This window comes from Choloepus didactylus, chromosome 6, assembly GCF_015220235.1.
Source record: "Choloepus didactylus isolate mChoDid1 chromosome 6, mChoDid1.pri, whole genome shotgun sequence".
NCBI lineage: Eukaryota > Metazoa > Chordata > Mammalia > Pilosa > Megalonychidae > Choloepus > Choloepus didactylus.
Window position 1 is genome coordinate 17,075,877 of NC_051312.1, and position 24,728 is coordinate 17,100,604.

Genomic DNA, 24,728 nt, shown 5'->3' on the forward strand with positions numbered 1-24,728 from the left:
ATAAACAACCAAGAACAACTAGTAAATAATTGGGAATAATTGTGGGCAGATAAATGTGACTGTACACTCATCATACACCAACCTGAATTGGGAGGAATGCCTGAGGTCACAGCATAAAATCTGTAAGTAAAAACTGTGGGCACCAGGCTGCTCAACCGCTCCAACCGCAGTCATTGTGAACAGGTGGCAGCTGGGTGGGGTGGGGACAAGGTTCCTGAAGCCATCCAGGTGTGCAGCACAGGAGGCAGCTACAGTGGCTGCGACGGTGGCCTGAGCACCAGGAGGCAGTGGCTGGGGCGGTGGTCACACGGTGGTGGGCACAGGTGTGATGGGCAGGTAACAGAGAAGACCTTTGCCTCCTCACCAGGGAATCAGAATGACCGAGTGCTTCCTGGCCCCCACCTGCAGCCTCAGCAAGCACTGCAGGGTGGAGCCTGGTGGTGGGCGGACCTGGACCCCCAGCTCTGAGGAGATCAGCCCCACCAAGTTCCCTGGGTTGTACCACACCGGTGAGCCCTCACCTCCCCATGACAGCCTCCACAAGCCTCCTGACCTAGTGTCTGATGATGAGAAAAACCATGGGAAGAATAAGGGAAAATTTAAGGAAAAGGAAAAAAAGAGAGAAGGCTATGATGCCTTTCAGGAAGATAGCTCTGGAGATGAAGCTGAAAGTCCTTCCAAAATGAAGAGATCTAAGGGAATCCATGTCTTTAAGAAGTCCAGCTTTTCTAAAAAGGAGAGGATTTTAAAATAAAAGAGAAACCCAAAGAAAAAAAACTTAAAGAAGAAACTCACAAAGAAGAAAAACATAAAGAGAAGAAGTCAAAAGACTTGACAGCAGCTGACGTTAAACAGTAGAAAGAAAAGAAGAAAAAGAAAAAGCCAGTTCAGGAGCCAGAGGTGCCTCAGGTTGCCGTTCCGAATTTCAGATCCATTTTTGGAATTCTGCTGACTGATGCAGCCGAGAAGACAGTGATGTATGATGACATTTGGCTGCCAGCGGTTTTCTGAGAAGTACAGCATGAAGTATGAAGGCATCTACAGAGTGTCAGGAATTAAATCAAAGGTGGATGACCTAAAAGCAGTGTATGGCCGAGAAGAGTCTCCAAAGCTGGAAGAATATGAGCCGAACACTATAGCAAGTTTGCTGAAGAAGTACCTGTGAGACCTTCCAGAGAACCTGCTCACCAAAGAGCTGATGCCATGGTTTGAAGAGGCATGCAGGAGGAGCACAGACGGCGAGAAGGTGCAGGAGGTCCAGTGCCTGCTGCAGGAGCTGCCCGAGTGTAACCATCTCCTCATCTCCTGGTTGATCATGCAACACGGACCACATCATTGCCAAGGAGGTGGAAACAAAAATGAACATACAGAATATTTCTATAGTGCTCAGACCCACCGTGCAGATTACCAATTGTGTCCTATATGTGTTTTTCATACATGTGCAAGAGCTCTTTGGAAATGTGGTTCTAAAGCAGGTGACAAAGCCTCTTCACTGGTCTAACATGGCCAGGTTGCCCATGCTGCCTGCCACCCAGGAGAGCATCAAGGAGGAGAACAGAAGACAGGAGTTTCTCTTGAATTGTTTACATAGAGATTTGCAGGGTGGAATAAAGGATTTATCTAAAGAAGAAGGATTATGGGAAGTGCAAAGAATTTTGACAGCTCCTAAAAGAAAACTGTGAGAAGCTAAAAGACAAGAGTTTGAAATCAAGATTGCACAAGAGATAGCTAGCCTTTCAAAAGACGATGTTTCCAAAGAAGAAATGAGTGAGAATGAAGAATTTATAAATATTCTCCTTGCTCAGGAGAATGATATCCTGACGGAGCAGGAGGAGCTCCTCGCCATGGAGCAGTTCCTGCGCTGGCAGATCGCTTCTGAGAAAGAGCATCTGTGAGCCGAGATCACTGAGATTCAGAGCCGTCAGCAGCACTGTCGAAGTGAAACGGAGGAACATTCCTCTGAAAGTGAGAGTGAGAGTGACGATGAAGAGGAGCTGCAAATCATTCCAGAAAATTTACAGAGACAGAATGAAGAGCTGGAAATAGAGAACAATCATTTGAATCAAGCAATTTATGAAGAGCGAGAGGCCATCATCGAGCTGCGGGTGCAGCCCGGCTGCTCCAAATGCAGTGAGCCAAGTCGGAGCAGCAGGTGCCGAAAGAGGAAGAGCCAGAGAAGCGAGGGGGCGTGGTCCCGCCTCCCGGGGACAGTGTCCTAGAGACAGAAGCAGCTAAGGAGCAGCCAAAAGCAACCAAGGAGCAAGTCAAGCCAACACCAAGAAAAGACAGGGAGGAAACGCCAATCTGAACAGACGTGTGGGACTGCCATGGAATCCTCCAGACCTAAAAAGACCTATGCATCCCGGTGCACAACTCTCCTGGGGTGTACTTTCCATGAAGGGTCTTTTATTCTCAGAGCTCTGCTCCCTTTCACATTAAGGATTTCTACCCCTTAGGCTCAGGTTACATTGCGGGGCGGCGGTGGGGGGGAGGAGAACATTGCAGGCATTGGGGCTTGGAGGGGACAGATGAGTTTCCCATATAATGTCAGCTTGTTTGAAGATTAGTTTTCTTTAACTTAAAATAACTATTTTACCCCTCTAGGGGCTTCTCTTTAAACCAAAAATCATCTTTCTTTGCTTTTTCATCACAGCAGAATCAGGATCTCTTTCTCTCATTCAAGGTGGAAAATAACAGAAGTTGCATACTGTATACCTGCCTTGTGGGTTGGTCCATTGTCTCTCTGTCGGGATTTCTGCAGACCTGGTAACTCTCACATGTGCCTTTATACATATTCCGTGTAGATTATTTAATGGAGCTGCCTCAGATTTCCGACTGGCCAGAAAGGCCCTTACTGGTAGTTACTTTGGCCCACCTTGTCTGTTCCATTTTACACTCTCCACCACAGTCAATATATCTGCATCGCTGGTGGCCTTGCCGCTGCTGACAGATGGTGCCACGGAACGTGCCGGGCTGCCAAGTGTAGTGCACGTGCCCTTCACTTGCACTACAGCTTGCATGGCTCGCTCCAGCTGAGGTAAGACTGTCCCTCTGCCCCAGTGAGCCAGATATGCTTGGATCTGCCTCATCTCGGTGAACCCGCTGATGGGCTCCCCAGCTAAAAGGATTGAACAACAAAAATGAACACTGCTTTATCTGGTGATGACAGCTATGGCCTCCCCACCCAGTTTTCTGGCTTCAATACAAGTCTAGATGATCTGAGGCTTCTGGCAGGCCAGGTCTTGAGGTCACGGTGCCCCTGTACCTGGTCAGGATAAACGGTAGCCCAAGAGGGCTCTGAAGCACATGGCTGTGGCATGAACCCCACATCTCAAAGTGACAAAAGAGACCCCAAGAGTGCTCTAGCCTCGCCTCCTCCCAGTATTTATTTTCAGCATCTGTTTGATGTGGTTTTTTATCCTCTATTGCACTGTTTTGACTTGTTGGCCATTTGCTTTTTGTACAAAAAAAGTTTTGTTATAGAAATCACCATATTATTGTTTTAAATCTGGAGAAGAGATATTATAGTGACTTAAAATATGGTCATGTGTCAAATATAAATGTATAAATCTTTCTCACTATCCTGTCATATGCATTCACTTTATATTTGCTAATGATATCAAAGGTTTCTTTTCTGTTGGTGTAAATTCTTAATTTCTATCAAGGTGTCTTGGACTTTTAAAATTGGTATGTCATGGTAAATGTCTCAATGTTGGTTAACTAATTTCTCCCAGGATCATTATTGATCAAGCAAATAAATTCAACAGCCATTTAGGGAAAAAAACAAAAAACAAAAAACTGCAGATCCAAGTTGGGAACCCCCTCACCCCACAGCTCAAACTTCAAAGCCTTGCAGTGCTACAGAGCAGAACTCTCTTAGCAAGTGAATATAGCTCAGCTGAGCACCAACTGCAGTTTTAATTAACAAACATGGACTGCTCAATACAAGATGTAAATCCTCAACAAGCAGAGGTTTCTGGTGATGACTGACCTTGGAGAAATGGAGGGGGCCATGGACTGGCCCTGAAGGGAGCTTTCTGTCCCTTTTTTGGCTCAGTGGAGAGAGCCTCAGACATTTTCAGTTCCCAGTGTTCTGACCCAGACATGGGAAGAGATAGCACAGGCAAAAAGACTATTCAAATGCTAATGACCTCTCCCTAGGGGTGTAGTCTCCCTAAGAGGAAGAAGGTGGTGCCAAGTTCTTCTACCTCCCTTCCATTCAGAACCAGACCCCAGAGCCTGGGGCAAAACAGCCACAGGTCACACGTCCTTACACCAGTCTGGAGCTACAGGCTGACAGGTTCCACCTGCTGAGTGGAAAAGCACAGTGACTTAAGGCGTCACAGGGTGTACAAATCTTCTAAGACACACCCTCAGGGAGACATGATACTATTGCCTCCTTCTGAGACCTGAGACTTGCTGGTCTTGGAAAACCTGATTGGGTAACCAAGGAAATCAGATGCCTAGATGACAGAAAACTACAACCTACACCAAGAAAAATGGAGTTATGGCCCAGTCAAAGGAAATAAAAAAATACACTTCAACTGAGATAGAGGAATTTAAACAAATAAACTGAATCAATTCAAAAAGTTCAGGGAAGATATGGCAAAAGAGATGAAGCATATAATGGAAACACTGGGTATATATAATGTAGAAATAAAAAGTTTGAAAAAACAACTGACAGAATCTATGGAAATGAAAGGCACAAGACAAGAGATGAAAGACACAATGGAAACATACAACAGCAGATCTCAAGAGGCTGAAGAAAACACTCATGAATTGGAAAGCAATTCACCTGAAAGCCTACACAAAAAAGAACGGATAGAGAAAAGGATGGAAAAATATGAGCAATATCTCCAGGAACTTAAAGACAAAATGAAATGCAGGAATGTATATGTCATTGATGTCCCAGAGGAAGAAGAAAAGGGAAAAGGGGCAGAAGCAATAATAGAGGAAATAATCAATGAAAATTTCCCATCTCTTATGAAAGACATAAAATTATGGATCCAAGCAGCACAGCGTACCCCAAACAGAATAGACCTGAATAGGCCTATGCCAAGACACTTAATAATCAGATTATCAAATGTCAAAGATATAGAGAGAATCCTGAAAGGAGCAAGAGAAAAGTGATCCATCACAAAGGAAGCTTGATAAGACTATGTATGGATTTCTCAATAGAAACCATGGAGGCAAGAAGGAAGAGGGGTGATATATTTAAGATACTGAAAGAGAAAAATCACAAAACTAGAAACCTATATCTGGCAAAACTGTCCTTCAAATATGAGGGAAAGCTTAAAATATTCTCTGACAGACAATGACAGAGTTTGTGAACAAGGTACATGTTCTACAGGAAATACTAAAGGAAGCACTGCAGACAGAAAGAAAAGAGGAGTGAGAGGTTTGGAAAACAATTTTGGGAGATAATAGCACAGCAATGTAAGTACACTGAACAAAGATGACTGTGAGTATGGTGGAAAGAGGAAGGTTAGGAGCATGTGGGACACCAGAACAAAAGACAAAAGATAAAGACTGGGACTGGATAACTCAGTAAAACCTAGGGTGCTCAACAATTGTAATAAAAACTACAAATATGTTTTTACATGAGTTAGAACAAATGAATGTCAACACTGCAAGGTATTAAAAATAGGGTGGGATTGGGGGAAAATACAATCAAGGCAAACTAGATTGTATTATGCTTCCTTTAATACAACAAAGGCAATATACCAAAGCTAAATTCATATGAGGGGGGGCATAGGGGAAGAGTATGGGACTCCTGACATTGGTGATGTTGTCTGACTCTTTATTCTACTTTAGATTAATGCTGTCTTTCCTTTTTTTGCTTTCTAGCTGTCATGTTTTTTTCTCTCTCTTTTTCTTTTTTTCTTTTTATTTTGACTCTCTGCCTTCTTTGACTCTCCCTCCTTCTTTGTGGAATAAATGGAGATGTCCTTATAGAGATAGTGGTGATGGAGCTGAATACATAAATATGTGACTATACAGGGAACCCATGATTTTTTACTTATGACAGAATGTATGGTGTGTGAACAAAACCATCTTTAAAAAAATGGGTTGATGAAGAAATCTTGAGGTCACTATATTGAGTGAAGCAGGACAGACACATAAAGACAAATATTGCAGGGTCTTACTGATATGAACTATTTGTAATATGTAAACTCATAGACATGAATTATAAGTTACCAGGATATAGAACAGGGCTAAAGAATGGGGAGCAGTTGCTTATTATGAGCAGCATGTTCAACTCGGGTAAACTTAAATGTTTGGAAAATGACAGAGGTGATGGTAGCACATTGTGAGAATAACCAACAGTGATGAATGGTGTGTGCAGGGGGTGGAAAGGGTAAGCTCAGAGTCATGTATGTCACCAGAAGGAAAGCTGGATGTTAAAAGATGGAAATGTATAAAACAGTGAATCTCTGGTGGGCAATGTCTATGATTAACTGTAGAAATATTAGAAATTCATCTCATGAACTAGAACAAATGTATGACACCATTACTAGCAGGCAGTAATACAGGGGCATATAGGAAAAAATATATAACTATTGCAAACTATTTAATACAGTTAGTAGTATTTTAACATCCTTTCATTAACAGTAACCAACGTACTATACCAAAACTATGAATCAATAATGGAGGGGGGGTGGTTAGGGGTATGGGAGGATTTGATTTTCCATTTTTCTTGTCTTTATTTCTTTTCTGAAGTAATGAAAATGTTCTAAAATTTGAAAAAAATTAATTGTGCTGATGGATGCACACCTGTATAATGGTACCATGGGCAACTGATTGTACACTTTGGATCTTTGGATAGTTGTATGGTATGTGAACAATCTCAATAAAAAATAAAAATAAATAAAAATAAATTTCAAAGCACTATCCAGACTCAGATTTCTTTGTTGCATCATCCTACATGATACCAGTAAGCTCAATTCCAAGGCAGAATTCCATTGCCAGCCCCTTTCCACAGAAAAGAATCACCAACCAGCTTCTCAATTATTCCTGAATATCCCTCACCAGTGCATCTTTATTACCATAGAGTAAGAATTGTCCTCTGCCCTCTCAGTTCTTGCATGATAATTCCAAATTATCATGCAAGCCAATCAACAATTAAACCCTAGGCAAGAGGAAGAGAAGGACTCATCAAGATATTCAGATGTCTAGATATCAGCAAGAAATTACAAGGCATATTAAGAAGCAGAATGATATGGCTCAGTTAAGGGAACAAATTAAAACTTCAGAGAAGACTCAGAAATTAGAAAAACTAATCAAAGATGTTCAAAATTCTCCTGAATCAGTTTAAGGAGGTGATTTAAAACATTTATAAAGGGATAAAAAATATTAAGAGGACAACATGTGAGCCTAAAGAAGAATTTGAAAGTATACAAAAATGAAAATTATGGTCATGAAAGGCACAATAGCAGAGATTACAGATACATTACAGGGAGGAGGGACAAGATGGCAGCATAGAGAGGTGTGGAATTTAGTCCTGTGGAACAACTAATAAACAACCAGGAAAAACTAGTAAATTATCTGGAACAACTACTGACAGACAACCGTGACTGTCCACAAATCATACAACAACCAGAGTTGGGTGGAATGAGTGAGATTGCAGCATAAAATCTGTAAGTAAAAAGTGCAGAGCCATGCCAGAAGACCCCCAACACCATCACCACCACTGGAAGGCTGAGCTGCAAGACTTCACTGTGGGAGAAAGCAACATTCCCAGAGTAAGCAAATACAGTGCAACCTAACTCCAACTGGGGTTTTAATTAACAAATGTGGACTGCTGAATTTAAGCTGCAAACATAGACAAATGGCTAATAAGTGGCAAAGTAGCCTGAGGTCACTGTCAATGGAGAGGAAGTGAGGATGATGGAAAAAAAAATTAAAAGAAAAAAGAAAAAATACAGAGGCTTTTAGAGATGACTGAATATGGACAAGAAATGCCTGTGCCCTGGGAAATGGAGCCCAGAAGACTGGTGCTCTCTCTTACTGATGGGTGGAACTGGAGAGCTGTGGACTAGCTCTGAATGGGGGCTTTCTTTTCCTTTATCTCTCTCTCAACATGAGTGGCTCAGTGGAGAGCCTCATCCATTTTCAGTTTTCAGTGCTCTGACCCAGACAGGGGTGGAGTTAGCACAGTCAGAGAGACAAAGGAGTAATACAAATGCAGAAGACAGTACCCTAGGGGATGTATCTTCCCTAAGAGGAAGTAGGAGGAGCTCAGCTCTAGGGCCAGCCCTCTCTTCAGAACTCAAACCCCAGGGCCTGGGGGAAAGCAGCCAAAATAGAAACAACCTAAGCTGACAAGTAAAGGGGCCACCCCTCCTTACATGAGTCAGAAGTGACAGGCTGATAGGCACCACCAGCTGGGTAGGTTAGGAGAATCACAGTGGCTAGAGGCCTCACAAGTAAGTCTGTCAATCTTCTAAGACACTCCCCAGGGAAACTTGGCACTGAATATAGCCCTATTCTGACACCTGAACCTGTTCTGGTCTGGGAAAATCTGATTGGGGTAACCAAGGAAATCAGGTGCCTAGACAACAGAAGAGTACAAATTAAATCAGGTAAAATGAAGATATGGCTCAGTCAAAGGAACAAACTTACACCTCAAGTAAGACACAGTTGAGATATTGTTTCACTTTAATGAGAAAATCAATTAAACCACTCACTGCTAAAGCAAGTAGAAATGTCATTAGAATAAAGTTCTTCTGGAGTAGAACCACCAAGTCAGATCAGAATTAAATGTCAGCCTTAATAGAAAAATTGGCATGTATGTATTTTCACTGTAATATTATATGCTATATTCTTATGTGTTCCAATAAAACTTCTTTCTTATGTAAAGGGAGGCTGGATTGTTTCATCTAAGGAATTCTTTAAGAGAAAATTGATCCACAGAGGAGGCATGTCCAGAGATGAGACACACACTAAGTTTCATAGTTATTTATCAAGCAAACATATGTTAAGTAAGTTGTACCAGGGGTCATCTCAATCCCAACAAGACACTTAGCCTGGCATACATTTGGCAATGAGACTGTCTCTGGCTCTGGGATACAGCTGGGAGGTGTCTCATGATCCTAAACAAGAAATGGTGGGTTCAGCCCAATGACCAGTCCAACCTTGCCTCTACTCACTTCATGTATTCAATTACAAATTTCTGTGTTAGTAAAATAAACATTCAGGCTAATACTTTTATGAGCAGAGGTGGGATTAAAAAGTTACAATGAAAATTAATGTGATTAATAAATATATTAATATACAAATGCAAAGTTCCATTTCAATTGTAATAAAATAAAATTTAAACAATTTTATACCTAATGAACTATGAATAAAAGCAAATATTAAAATAACTAAAATTTCCTATATGAATGCTAAGTAGAAAAAATCTTCAGTGGTACAATTATTTATTTCAAATGACACTATAAAATTGCTTAAATAGTTAAAAACTACAGTTTTGATGTTTATTTATAAACAATGGATTGTATCCACACATTTGTCTATTTGCCTGTATTCATTCCTGGAACATATCTAAGATGAAAATAAAGATTTTTTTAAAGTGTACAATCACCAAGGTTTGGAGAATGGGGAGGAGAGATTAAAACAAATTTTGGAACAAGAACGTAGATATATGAGGGGCAAGTAACTCAGACTTCAAAAATGGAAAGTGATTGGAAGGGCAAGAAGGCAGCATGGAGAGGTGTGGAGTTTAGTTAGCCCCTGGAGAAAATAATAAACAACCAGGAACAACTAGTAAATAGTCTGGAACAACTGCTGGTGGACAACCATGACTGTCTGCACTTTGTACACCAACCTAGATTGGGTGGAAAGGTGGAAACTGCAGCATAGTATCTGTAAGTAAAAACTACAGAACTGTGCCAGGATCCCCCTTCTCCCATGGCAGTCTGAGCTGCAAGACCTCACTGTAGGGTAAAGCAGAATTCATGGAGGCAGTAAATATAGCTCAGCCCAGTTCCAACTGGGGATTTAATTAACAAATGTGGAGTGCTGAATACAAGCTACAAACATAGACAAACCCCTAACAAGCAGCAAAGTACCCTGAGGTTGCTCCCAATGGAGACAAGGTGGGGCTGATGGAGAGAAAAATAGTTAAAAACAAACAAACAAAAAACATGGAGGCTTAAAATTAACCTCTTAAATCTCTATCAATCTTGTTTTTCTTTGATACCACCTTCACTTCAATAGGACAAATAAACTATGTTCCTATACTCCTCCATTCCCCCACCTGTATATAGTTGTCTAAAATTACATATTTCACTTTGTTTTGTCATTTAGAGTTTGTGTATTTTATATCATGTAGGAAGTCAATAGTGGAGTTACAGTTCAAAAATTATTGATTTCTATTTGTATTCCATTGTGGTAGGAGAATGTGCTTTGAGTATATTCAATTTTTTTTTTTTTTTTTATTTCTTGAGGCTTGTTTTGTGTTTCAGCTTATGGTCCCTTCTGGAGAAACATCTGTGATCACTAGAGAAAAATAAGTGTCCTGGTGATTTGGGATGTAAGGTACTACACATGTCTGTTAAAATTCTCTGTATCTCTTTCTCCTTTCTTTGTTTCTCTGTTGGTAGGGCTCCATTTAGTATCTGAAGTAGAGCAGGTATTTTATTGGCAAACTCTCAGCATTTGTTTGTCTGTGAAAAATTTTTAATTAACAAATTTGGACTGCTGAGTATAAGCTATGTGCACAGATAAACCCAAAACAAGCAGGAAAGGAAACTAGAGGATTATCCTGGCAGAGAGGAAGCAGTGGTGATGAAAGAAAATATATAAATAAATTAAAACAGAAGCTTTTGGAGTCCACTGTGCTCAAAATACAGGAAAAGGGCTGTGTCTCAAGAAAAGGGGCACACAGAACCAGGTACAACTGCAATTCTTGCCTGGTGAACTGGAGGGCTGACAGGCTCTGAAAATGGGAGTTCTTGTTTTTTTTTTTTTTTTTTTTTTTCCTTTTTCTTCTCTCATTCTAAGTGGCTAATTAGAGAATGCATCAGGCATTTTCAATTGTCAGCACTGACCCAGGCAAGGGTTAAGATAGCCAGAGAGTCAAAGAAAAAACTCAGGTGTAGAGGACAATTCCCTAAAGGTTTATCTTCCCTAAGAAAAGTGGGGGCATGGCCCAGCTCAAGGGGCAGCCCTCACGCAGAGAACTCAGACCCCAGGGCCTGTGGAGGAAAGAAAAAAACAGAAACAGCTTAAGCTTGGCTTCTGACACCCTTGGGCCCTGGCTGGGACAGGGTCCAATGAGAATTAAATAAACTGCACCAGCTTACAAAAGTGGGGAGCTACGGGCTGAAACACACCACCTGCTGAGCAGGATAGGAAAAGCACAGAGTCTAGAGGCCTCACAGGAAGGACTTCAAGACAGTTTGTAATCAGATTGTCAAATGTCAAAGACAAAGAGAGAATTCTGTAATTCTATAATGAATACAGTCTCCTCCTGAGTCCTGGGCCTGTCTGGTCAGGGAAAATATGACTGGTGTAATCAAGGAAACCAGATCCCTAGAAAAGAAAAAATTACACATCACACTAGGAAAAACAAAACTGTAGCCCAGTCAAAGGAACAAACTTACACTTCAACTGAGATACAGGAATTCAAACAACTAATTATTAATCAAACAAAACTCCACAAACAATTCAAAAATCAAACTGACAAGTTGAGGGAGATATGGTAAAAGAGATGAAGGATATAAACAAGACATTGGGCAAACATAAGGAAGAATTTGAAAGTTTGAAAAAACAATTGGCAGAACTTTTGTGAATGAAAGTCACAATAGAAAAATGAAAAACACAGTGAAGACATACAACAGCAGATTTGAAGAGGCAGAAGAAAGGATTCATGAACTGCAGGACAGGACATCTGAAATTCTACACACAAAAGAATAGATAGGGAAAACAATGGAAAAATATGAATAGCATCTCAGGGAACTGAATGACAACAAGAAGCACATGAATATACATGTCATGGGTGTCCCAGAAGGAGAAGATAAAGGAAAAGGGGAATAAGCAATAATGGAGGAGACAATAACTGAAAATTTCCCATGTCTTATGAGAGACATAAAATTACAGATCCAAGAAACCCAGCATACCCTAAACAGAATACATCCAAGTAGACTGACTCCAAGACACATTGTGATCACATTATCAAATGTCAAAGACAAAGAGATTTCCACGAGCAGCAAGAGAAAAATCATCCATCACATGCAAAGGAAGCTTGTAAGACCATGTGTGCATTTCCCAGTAGAAACCATGGAGACAAGAAGGCAATAGTATAATATATTTAAGGTACTGAAAGAGAAAAACTGCCAACCAAGAATTCTATATCTGGTAAAACTGTACTTTAAAAATGAGGGAGAATTTAAAATGTTTTCAGAAAAACAGACATTGTGAGAGTTTGTGAAAAAGATACAAGAAAAATTATTGGTAGCACTACAGGCAGATAGAAAAAGACAGGAGAGAGAGGTTTGGAGAAGAGTGTAGAAATGAAGACTATCCATAAGGGTAAAAGGAGAGAGAAAAAGTAAAAATAAAATAAGATATGACACAAAAAATTTAAATGACAAAATGATAAGACAGTAGAAATTATATTGAGTGAAATTAGCTAGAAACAAAAGGACTGATAACATATGGTCTCACTTATATGAACTACCAGTGATGAGCAAAATTTCAGAGTTGAGAACACAGGTTATCAAAGATAGAAAAGAATTAGAGATTGGGCATTTGATGCTGAAAGAGTACAGAAGGTTCAGCAGGATTGACTATAGATCCAGAAATGGATAACACAGTACTATGTGATCGTAGCAAAATACTGTAAGTACCCTGAACAAAGATGACTGTGAGTACAGTTGAAAGAGGAAGGTGAGGGGCATGTACAACACCAGAGGGAAAGATAGAAGATAAAGACTGGGACTGTCCCCAGTACACCCCAGAATAATCTGGACAGAGAATAAAAAGTGTTTACAAAGCCCCATTGAGAGTCTGGAGGAAAATGTGGAAACAAATTTCCCCACCTGGGGAGTTCCTGATATTCTCACAAGCACTGGGATTGCCATTGTGGTAGACCAAGTCCTCGATCTTGGGGCTTGCCCTTATAAAGCTTGTTATTGCAAAGGAGAGGCTAAACCTACTTATAATTGTGCCTAAGTGTCAACCCCAGAGAATGTCTTTTGTTGCTCAGATGTGGCCTGTTTCTCTCTAAGCCCACTCAGCAGGTAAACTCACTGCCGTCCACCCTACATGGGACATGACTCCCAGGGGTGTAAATCTACCTAGCAACATTGGGCATGACTCCCAGGGATGAGCCTGGATCTGGCATCATGGGATTGAGAAAGCCTTCCTGACCAAAAGGGAGAAGAGAAATTAAACGAAATAAAGTTTCTGGCTGAGATATCTCAATTGGGGTTGAGAGGATATTCTGGAGGTTATTGTTATGCATTATATAGATATCTCTTTTTAGTTTTCATTGTACTAGAATAGCTAGAAGGAAATACCTGAAACTGTTGAACTGCTATCCAGTATCCTTGATTCCGGAACACAGTCATATAATTATATAGCTTATATAGTGTGACTGTGGGATTGTGAAAACCTTGTGGCTCATACTCCCTTTATTCAGTGTATGCACAGATAAGTAGAAAAATGGGGACAAAAAATAAATGAATAATAGGAGGCAGGAGAAATAGGAGATGTTTTGGGCATTCTGTTTTACTCTTATTTTTATTTTTATTTTTTGGGGTAATGAAAATGTTCAAAAAATTGATTGTGGTGATGAATGCACAACTGTATGATGGTAATGTGAACAACTGATTGCACACTTTGGATGATAATATGGTATATGAATATATCTCAATAAAATTGCATTTAAATAAAAAGAAAGAAATTGAAGATACTAGGTACCTGCACAGGCTAGCTGAGACTTAACAGGGAGTCTTGGTTGACAGTCTATTTGAGAAATATCTTCCCCAAGTGCAGATTGAAGGTCAACTTTTCCCCTCCTCCAGCACAAAGACAACCCACACCCCCACACTTCTGTCTCACTCTGGAGAAGACTGGAAGTTTATTCTCTGGGGAATGGAGCTAGTGACTATAGGATTAGGGCCATTTGACATATCTTTAAATAATGCTATAATCAGAGGAATTGGGATAATCTAGGCATAGTGAAAAGAGAGATTGTCCTTGCCTGTGCCCCTTCCTGCCACACACCTACTTTATTCACTATTTCACTTGCAGAAAACTCTGAGTTGGGTTGATATTTCCTGGGCAGGAGTTTGGAGAATTCATATGTGGAGATGAACCTGCACAGGAGAAAAACCTATGGATGCTTATAATGGGTTCATCAGGGCAACTATAGTATCCCCTCCAGATCCCATAGGGTAAAGCCAATCAGAGTGAGGCAGGGTTAGAATTAGGGCAGGAGCTGGCTAACAAGCAAGGGGCAAATTCCAAGAAGGGATCAGGCTCAAGGAGAAAAATATCTCTGAGGAAAAAGGCAGTAAAGTGCACCTGGTGCCTGAGTGAGTTATCTATGATCAAGCATCAGTAAAGGAAGAAGAGGGGGAGGACAATAAAATAGTAGAACTTTACAGAAGCAACAGAAAAATGAGGAAAGCAAACCTCCCAACAGTGGTGCACAACACTCTCCTCTGTGAGTGTGCCCCCACACCCCTCTTGATTGTATACTCTATAAATCCTGCCTGCTGGCTCAGTATGTGCCATGCCCTTGGATTCTTTCTCATGATTCAGCCAAGAACCTGGGAACTCAGTACCAGCAGTGAGGACAATGAATACCTGCCCAGGAACACCAAGCTTCAATGTTCTTTCTTCATTCTTCACTCTGCAATGTGAAAAGACAGACAAGGATCATTAGGAAAATCACCTAAAATGAATAAACATGAAAAAAAACCAAAACCCTCACAGATGGCAAAAATACACTGCAAGGACCAAAAAAAAGGTGTATAAAGCAAAACTCCAAAATTAATATACTTAGAGGTATTAAAGATGTCTTCATGTTCTTAAAACAAGAAGAAGGTTCTATATAAGAGGAAAAGAATGGGAATGAAACTAAAATTTTTCCAATGTATGTCAAATAATATGACTTGATTTAAAAAATTATGCCAAATTTTTATTTACTACACTGATAGTTAAATTTCAAAAATTAGTGGTTCATTCATTTTTAGCCATTAAAACTAGAATGGAGAAGTAGTGGGGGACTGTGAAGTGTTGAATTATGTCACACAAAAAAGGTATATTCTAGTCCTAACCTATGGTAACTGTGAATTTGACTGTATTTAGCAATAGGGACTTGGCAATGTAATTAACATCAAGTTAAAATGAGGTCATACTAGATTAGCATTGGTCCAAAATCCAGTGGCTGGTGTCTTTATGAGAAGAGGCCCATCTGGACACAGGAACAGAAGACACAGAAACCAAGAGAAGTACCTGTGATGATTGTGGTAAGGTGTTTACAAACCAAGGCACATCAAGATTGCTGTAAACCACCGTAAGTGTTATGGAGTGGATTCTCCCTCAGCAATTTAGATGGAACCATCTTGCCAACACTTCAATTTCAGATTTCTAACACAAAATAAATTCCTGTTGTTTTAAGCCAACCCCTTGTTGGTAAGTTGTTGCATCAGTCCTAGGAAACTAATACAGGGCAATTGCTCAATCAAAGCCAGAAAGAGGCAGGGAGATGTTTGCAGGGGATTCTGGAAAGGAAAACCTAACTCTCATCTGTGGAAGCTACCAGAAAACACTCTCCCTTCTTTTGGATAATGTAGTTTGAACCAGTGAGATCTGGAATTTGTCAACAATTTTGCTACCATGACTGAAATCAGCCATCGAATGGAACATTAGCTGCATAAAGCATACTAAGGATAAAACACAAACTGGGTATTTGGTAATACTGTCTGAGCCATTGACACTAATAGATTTACTTTATTTATTTAGCTGATTCAAGTTATTTCTTTGTCATTAAAAAAGGAATCAGAGGATTGTGGTAGATGGTAGACTAGGAAGTTCCAGGAATCAGACACTCCACAAAAACAGCTACTGAAGTGGCAGGAACTTCCTGAATCAAGTATTTTGAAACTCCAGACTCTAGTGGAAGAGCAGGAGAAGAGCCTGTCAAGTTTCACCCTCCCTGAAGCAGTTACCTTCCCCTATCCTCCAGCCACCTGGCAGGTAGCTCTGGGGACTGCAGCCTGGGCTCCTGGTGCAGCTTGCTGGTGCCAGGGCAGGAGATAAAAGACCTAGTCCTCCAAACTCTGGGGTTGTGTGTTTGATCAATGATCACTGCCTTTGATCAGCTACTTCACATTGCTGGGGTGGCTCTGAGGGTGGCTGTTGCTCTAATCCCCCTCAGGCAAAGTGGCAAGGAATCTTAAAGACAGTAACCCTCCTCAAAACTGTGGGAAACTGTTAAAAGGTTGCATAACTGGGCAAGTGTTGAATCAAGAAAATGCAGCTTCCAAAGCAAAAGAATAAGCCCTTGCTGGCCTTCTCCGCTCCCTCTGCAATGGGGGTCAAAGCCAGCTTTTCTCCCAGTGTGGGTCCTTAGGCCTGTTCTAGAGGGAGCAGAGTAACTCCTACATGGATTTTGCCATGACTCTATGTCAGTGCCAACCTATCAGGAGGAAGTATGAAAAACTGAACTAGGGAACTTGTCACAGGCTCAGCATCCCAGAATTTGTCTTGAGAGTAAAAAGCACATTTCAGACATTAAAGCAGTATAAGAAGTAATTAAGTTGAGGCAGCCTGGGCAAAGGACTACCTGCATTAAGTCAAGTGTTCCAGTTTGCTATTGTTGCCATTTTGCAAAACAACAGAAATGGATTGGCTTTTATAAAGGTGGTTTAATTGGTTACAAAGTTACAGTCTGAAATCCATAGTGTCCAATGTAAGGAATCAGCAATAGGGTACCTTCACTGGAGAAAGACCATTGGCACCCAGAAAACCTCTCTTAGCTGGAAGGCACATGGTTGGCATCTGCTTGCTCCCAGGTGGCATTTCAAAATGGTGTTCTACAGAATGTCAGCATCCGCTTTCAGTGGCCATCTTCAAAATGTCTTTCTTAGGTGCAGCAGTGAACTCCTTCTGGCTGAGAATTTCTAAGGATCCTGTGATTTCATTGAAACCCATGCTGACTGCACAGGGTCACATCTCCATGGAAATAATCTAATCAAAGTTATCACCCACAGTAGGATGGGTCAAAACTCCATGAAAACAGCCTCTTCCAAAGATTTCAACCTAATCAACATTAATATGTCAGCACCCACAAGATTGCATCAAAGAACTTGGCTTTTTGAGGTACACAATACATCCAAACTGGCACAGCAAGCAAAACAGAATGCAGGAGGGTGTAAAATTTTAATTCAAAGAGAGTAAAGGAGGCATTCACTTGAATTCCTGAAAACTGTAAATGTGGGTTTCCTAAGGCCACTAGCAAGTAAAAGCCCAGGAAAAAAAGTTGGTGTCTTGTTTCCACGTAGGCTTAGATAAGACAGAGTACTCTGTAATTTGCATTTATGTCAGGCTGATCTTCCTGTCAGAAGGACTAAGCTATGAAGAAGTCTGTTCTGGTTTGCTAATGCTGCCCTTTTGCTAAACACCAGAAATGGATTGGCTTTTATAAAGGGGGTTTATTTAGTTACAGAGTTAAAGTCTTAAGGCCATAAAGTGTCCAAGGTAAGGTATCAAAAAAGGGTACCTTCACTGGAGAAAGGCCATTGACATCCAGAAAACCTCTGTTAGCTGGGAAGACACATGGTTGGTGTCTGCTTGTTCCCAGGTTGCATTTCAAAATGACATTCTCCAAAGTGTCAGCAAAAGTCCACTTTCAATGGCCATCTTCAAAATGTCTCTCAGCTGCAGCTGCTGTGAGCTCCTTCTGTCTGACCTTTTATAGGGCTCCAGTGAACTAATCAAGGCCCATGCTGAATGTGTGGGGCCATACCTCCATGGAAACTGTCTAATGAGAATTATCACTTAGATTTGGGTTGGTCACATCTCCATGGAAACACTGAACCAATAGGTTTCAACCTAATCAACACTAATACATCTGCCCCCACAAGATTGCATCAAAGTATATGGCTTTTCCGGTGGTCATAATATACACAAACTGGCACAGAGACCATCAGCCAAATCAATGCCAATTTGGAAAGACTGTAAAAGGAGCTTTAAAATATTAAAATGTACAGTGTGAAACAAAAAAAAAAATTATAAGGATAAAAGAGAAATAGGGAATGATGGCCCATCCAAAGGAACAGGATAAAAATCCAGAAACTGCTAGACCTGCCTTACAAGCAATGCTAAGTTTGTTGAAAGGGAAAGGATGGAAAAATATATTTTTAAAAATCCAGCACTGCAGCTAGATAAAAACATTTAGAAACTAGAAATAGAAGGGAATGTACTCAACACAATAAAGAGCATTTATAAAAAACTCACAACAAACATCACAGTCAATGATGAAAGACTGAAAGTTTTTCCCCTAAGATCAGGATAAATGCAAGTAAGCCCATTGGCATAACTGTTATTTAATACTGTGCTGGAAGTTCCTGCTTAGGCAAGAGAAAGAAGTAAAACTCATCCTTGTTGAAAAGGAAGAAGTGAACCTTTCCGTATTTGCAGATGACATGGTCCTATATACAGAAAATCCTGAAAACCCACAACAAAGGCACTAGAACTAATAAATAAATAAATACATTAAGTGGTAGGATAGAAGATCAACATCCAAAAATTAAAAATTTTTCTATGCAGTAGTAATGAACATTTGGAAGAAGAAACCAAGAAAAAAAATTAATGATAGCAACTAAATGAATAAAAATCTTCTATCCAGGAATAAATCTAGCTAAGGATGTAAAGGATTTGTTCACAAAAATCTAAGAATCATTGCTAAAGGGAATCAAAGAAAACCTTAAAAAAAGGACATTCTATTTTTTCATTCATGGATTGGAAGACTAGTTACTGTTAGATGTCAATTCTCCCCAAAGCTATTTACAGATTCAGCACAATCCAAATCAAAATTCCAACAATCTTTTGCAGAAGTGGAAAAGCCTATCATCAAATTTATATGGAAGGGTAAAGCCAATGCCATCTTGAAGAAGAATGAAGTTGGAGGACTCACACTTCCTAATCTTAAAATTTATTACAAAGCTACAGTGTTCAGAACACTATGGTACAGGCCCAAGGACAGTCATATAGGGCATTGGAATTGAATTGAGGGCTCAGAAATCAACCCTCACATTACACTTAACTTATTTTTGACAAAGATGCCAAGTCCACTCAACTGGGAATGAATAGTCTTTTCAACAAATTGTGCTGGTAAACCTAGATCTCCATTTGAAAAAGAATGAGGGTGGATCCTTACCTAACACTAGATATGAGAATCAACTCAAAATGGTTCAGAGATATAAATATAAGAACCAACATTGTAAAACACCTAGAAGAAAACATAGGGCAGTATCTTCACGACCCTGTGGTTGGCAATGGTTTCTTGGGTTTTACACCCAAAGCACAGGCAACAAAAGAAAAAATAGATAAATGGGACCTTACCAAATTAAAAACTTTTGCCTTAAAGTACTTTATGATGAAAGGAAAATAACCACCTATACAATGGTAGAAAATATTTGGAAATCCCATATCCAATAAGGGACTAATATTCACGAAATATAAAAAAAATCCTACAATGCAACAACAAAAGGCCAAACAACCCTCTCTGCTTTTGGTGTCTCTACCGACTTGGTGGTTTTGTTATCTCCCTTGGATTCTGTTTGAAAGCCATTCTGCAGCCTCCCTCATGTTTTTGGAATTTTCCCCTTCATTTTAAATTATTTTTGGTATCACATCCCTTCTTTGAGGTTTGAGAACTTAACACCCTAGCTGTTTGAAATAAGGGAATGAGTGAAGAGATATAGGGAAGAAATATTTAAAAGTTACATAGTATTTTAAAAATATTAGCCTGTTTGAACAATTAGAGGAAACTTTAAAAATAAGGTGGAATGGGAGGTAAAAGAGGAGGCAAATGAGGTGTTAGAGGCATGAATGGATCTTACTTTCTAATTGCAACTGCCTTCTTGACCTTCTTCACAGTCTGACCTCTTTTAACAATTCTCTGATGCTATTCTTGGGTGGTCCAGAGTTTTAATGAAAGAAAAGGCTGAGCATGAGGACAAAAGTAAAAAGCCTTAGTCCCCTTTATTTTTGTGCCTCTACAAAACAAGAATGGTTTCCCTTTTTTGTACACACTGGGAGAGCAGGTAGTGAGATGGATTGGAAGGAAGTAGAAGGATTCCTTTTTTGTTGTTTCTTTTGCTTTGGGGATACTGATTCTTAATTATTTTTTTCAAAGTTTCTACTCTGCCAATTCTTGCTCTTTTAATCTTTTTCTATGCCCTCTTTCATATGCTAATTCTGTCCTGCTTCCTCTCCTATCCTCTCACTCCTTTAAACTCAAGCAGCTGGAGCCATGGAAGATAAGGGAACTGTTTAGCTTTTTCCTTCATAGTCCAAGCTTCAAATAGGTTTCCCTGAATATTATCCACTCAATGGGGTCTGATCTAAAATTAACAAGCTGTTTCAAAAGTAGAGAGTGTGGGAGATGGAAGAAGATGGAGGCATAGGGAGGAATGGAAGTTAGTTTGTCCACTTGGAACAATTCATAAACAACCAGGAACAACCAGTAAATAATCTGGAATAACTCTGGGGGGACAAATGTGACTGTCCACTCATCATACAGCAACCTGATTTGGACGGAATGCCAAAGATCACAGTATAAAATCTGTAAGTAAAAACTGCAGATCCAAGCTGGGATCCCCCTCCTCCAATGGCCCAAACAGCAAAGCCTCATGGTGTCAGAGAGCAGCACTCTCCCAGCAAGAAAATATACCTCAGCTGAGCTCCAACTGGGGTTTTAATTAACAAGCATGGACTGATCGATACAAGCTATGACTCCCCAACAAGCAGACAGAGGCTTTTGGTGATGACTGATCTTGTAGAGCTGGAGGGTGGCCATGGACTGACCCTGAAGGGGGCTTTCTTTCCATTTTTCAGCTCAGTGGAGGGAGCCTCAGCCATTTTCAGTTCCCAGCACTCTGACCCAGACAAGGGTAGAGATAGCACAGGCAGAGGGTCTTTTCAGATGTAAATGACCTCTCCCTAAGGGGTGTACCTTACCTAAGAAGAAGATGGTGCTGCCAAGTTCTACTACCCACCCTCCATTCAGAACAAAACTCCAGAGCCTGAGGGAAAACAGCCACAGGCCACACCTCCTTACACGAGTCTGGAGCTACAGGCTTACAGGTGCCACCTCCTGGGCAGAAAAGCACAGTGATTTGAGGCATCAGATGGTGTATCAGTCTTCTAAGACATCCTCAGGTAAACCAGATACTATTGCCTCCTTCCAAGACCTGAGCCCATTCTGGTCTGGGAAAACCTGATTGGGTAACCATGGACACCAGATGCCTAGACAACAGAAAACTACAACCTACACTAAGAAAAACAAAGTCATGCCCCTGTCAAAGGAGCAAACTTACACTCCAACTGAGATACAGGAATTTAAACAACTATTGCTAAATCAATTCAAAAAATTTAGGGAAGATATGGCAAAAGAAAAGAAGCATATAATGAAAACACTTGGTGTACAAAAGGTAGAAATAGAAAGTGTGAGAAAACAATTGGAAGAATCTATGGAAATGAAATGCACAACAATAGAGATGAAAGACACAATGGAAACATACAACAGCAGATCTCAAGAGGAATAAGGAAACACTCAGTAACCAGAGAACAAGACACATGAAAGCCTACATGCAAAAGAACAGAGAGAGAAAAGAATGGAAAAATATGAACAACACCTCTGGAAATTGAAGGAAAACACAAAATGCAGGAATGTACATGTCATTGGTGTCCCAGAAGGAGAAGAGAAGGGAAAAGGGGAAGAAGCAATAATAGAGGAAAATTTCCCAACTCTTATGAAAGACATAAAATTACAGATCCAAGAGGTGCAGCATACCCCAAACAGAATAGATCTGAATAGGCCTATACCAAGACACTTAATATTCAGATTATCCAATATCAAAGATAAAGAGAATCCTGAAAGCAGCAAGAGAAAAGTGATCCATCACATACAAAGGAAGCATGGTAATATTATGTGCAGATTTCTCAATAGAAAACATGGAGGCAAGTAGGAAGTGGGGAGATATATTTAAGATAGTGAAAGAGAAAAACCACCAACCAAGAATCCTATATCCAGCAAAACTCTCCTTCAAGTATGAGGGAGAGCTTAAAATATTCTCTGACAAACAGACAGTGACAGTGTGTGAACAAGATACCTGCCCTACAGGAAAAACTAAAGGAAGTACTGCAGACAGAAAGGAAAAGACAGGAGTGAGAGGTTTGGAAAACAATTTTGGGAGGTAATAGCACAGCAATTTAAGTACACTGAACAAAGATGACTGTGAGTATGGTTGAAAGAGTAAGGTTAGGACCACGTGAGACACCAGAAGGAAAGAGAATAGATAGAGACTGGGACTGTATAACTCAGTGAAACCTAGGGTGCTCAACAATTGTAATAAAAGGTACAAATGTTTTTACATGAGGTAGAACAAATGAATGTCAACACTGCAAGGTGTTAAAAATAGGGCAGAATTGGGGGGAAAATACAATCAATGCAAACTGGAGACTATGACTAACAGAAACATTGTATTGTTCTTCCTTTAATATAATAAAGGCATTGGCCAAAGCTAAATGCATGGGAGTGGGGGACATAGGGGAAAGGTATGGGACTCCTGGCTTTGGTGATATTGTCTGACTCTTTAAACTACTTTACTTTAATGCTACCTTTCCTTTTGTTGTTTTCTAGCTGTCATGTTTTTTTCTCTTTCTCTCTTTCTTTTTTCTTTTTTCTTTTAATTTTATCTCACCCTTCTACCTTCTTTGATTCTTCCTCCATCTTTGTGGAAGAAATGGAGATGTCCTTATATAGATGTTGGCAATGGTGCTGAATACATAAACACATGACTACACAGGGAACCCATGATTGTTTACTTAGGACAGAATATATGGTGTGTGAACAAAACCATCTCAAAAAAAGGGTTTGATGAAGAAATCTTGAGGGCACTATACTGAGTGAAATAAGACAGACACTTAAAGACAAATATTGCAGGGTCTCACTGATTTGAACTATTTATAATAAGTAAACTCATAAACATGAAATATATATAAGTTACCAGGCTATAAAACAGGGCTAAAGAATGGGGAACAGTTGCTTATTATGAGCAAAATGTTCAACTAGGGTGAACTTAAAAATTTGGAAATGGACAAAGGTGATGATAGCACATTGTGAGAATAACCAACAGTGCTGAATGTTGTGTGAAGATGGTAGAAAGGGTAAGCTCAGAGTCATGTATGTCACCAGAAGGAAAGTTGGAGGTTATAAGATGGGAATGTATAAAACAGTGACTCTTGTGTTGGACAATGTCCATGATTAACTGCACAAATATTAGAAATCTCTCTCATGAACTATAACAAGTGTATGTCACTACAACTAGAAGTTAATAATAGAGGAGCATATAGGAAACTATATATATAACTATTGCAAAATACATACTACAGCTAGTTAGTAGTATTTTAACATTCTTTCATCAACAGTAAGAAACGTACTATACCAAAACTATGAATCAATAATCAAGGGGGATGGATAGGAGTATGGGAGAATTTGAGTTTCCTTTTTTTGTCTTTGTTTCTTTTCTGGAATAATGAAAATGTTCTAAAAATTGGAAAAAAATATTTTGGTGATGGACACACAGCTGTATGATTGTACAATGGGCAATAGATTGTACACTTTGGATCTTTGAATAATTGTATGGTATGTGAACAATCTCAATTAAAAAAAAAGTAAAGAGTGGGGACTTCATCCTCTGCAGAGAGTCTGACTTAGAATTGCTGGAGATGTGCTTATTCTGGTATTTTTCTCAGACAGAAGACACTGAGGTGTGCTCCCGTGCTGTGGTGATAGAATTTATTTTATAGATACCAGGATTGGAAATGACCTCTGTATTGTCCCAAAATTTGTTCTTGGGAACAAAGAGGCAGGGTAAAAGAGAATTCCCTGATATCAAAATGTCTCAGATGCTTAATACCCTGAAGGACATTTTAAAGCCTAAGCAAGGGACCAATTAACAGCACCCAGGAGGACATTATTTACAGCCTGCCTGGTTTTAATATATTTATTTTCTTTGGTATGAGCTCTATCCTCAAGTCCTCTCTTGGATGTGATGTGTAAGACTCATAAGCATTTAAGCCTGTCTTCTTTCACAGCTGGGTCATTTCTAAGGGAGCTTAGATGGCTCAAACATTGTGAACAATACTCTATGTGTTCATCTAAGGGTACTGATGGAATGGGATGCTCTCAGAAGTCAGAAGTAGAAATATTTTTTACTGTTTCAAAATACATGAGTACAACACAAAATAAAAGTTGCTGGATCACAGGAGAATTCTTAGGTGAGTCATTTAGGGGCTCTGTTCTAAGGAACATCAAGGGCCTAAGATGCAACCAGAATTTCAGATTTACAAATAATTCAGTATCATTCTCCTAGGAGTGTAAATGGGTCTCTTCCATTTGGCTCTTTTAATTTGAAGACAAACCTGTAGAAAGAAGATCTAAATATGTAGTTTGTGTGACTATACATTATCATGAAATGCTT

The 24,728-nt window shown here is 39.9% G+C and overlaps 1 pseudogene; it reads left to right on the forward strand.

Annotated features, from left to right (window-relative positions):
• Positions 1 to 376: 376 nt before the first annotated feature.
• Positions 377 to 2,308, forward strand: LOC119538714 (annotated as a pseudogene).
• The last annotated feature ends 22,420 nt before the right edge of the window (positions 2,309 to 24,728 follow it).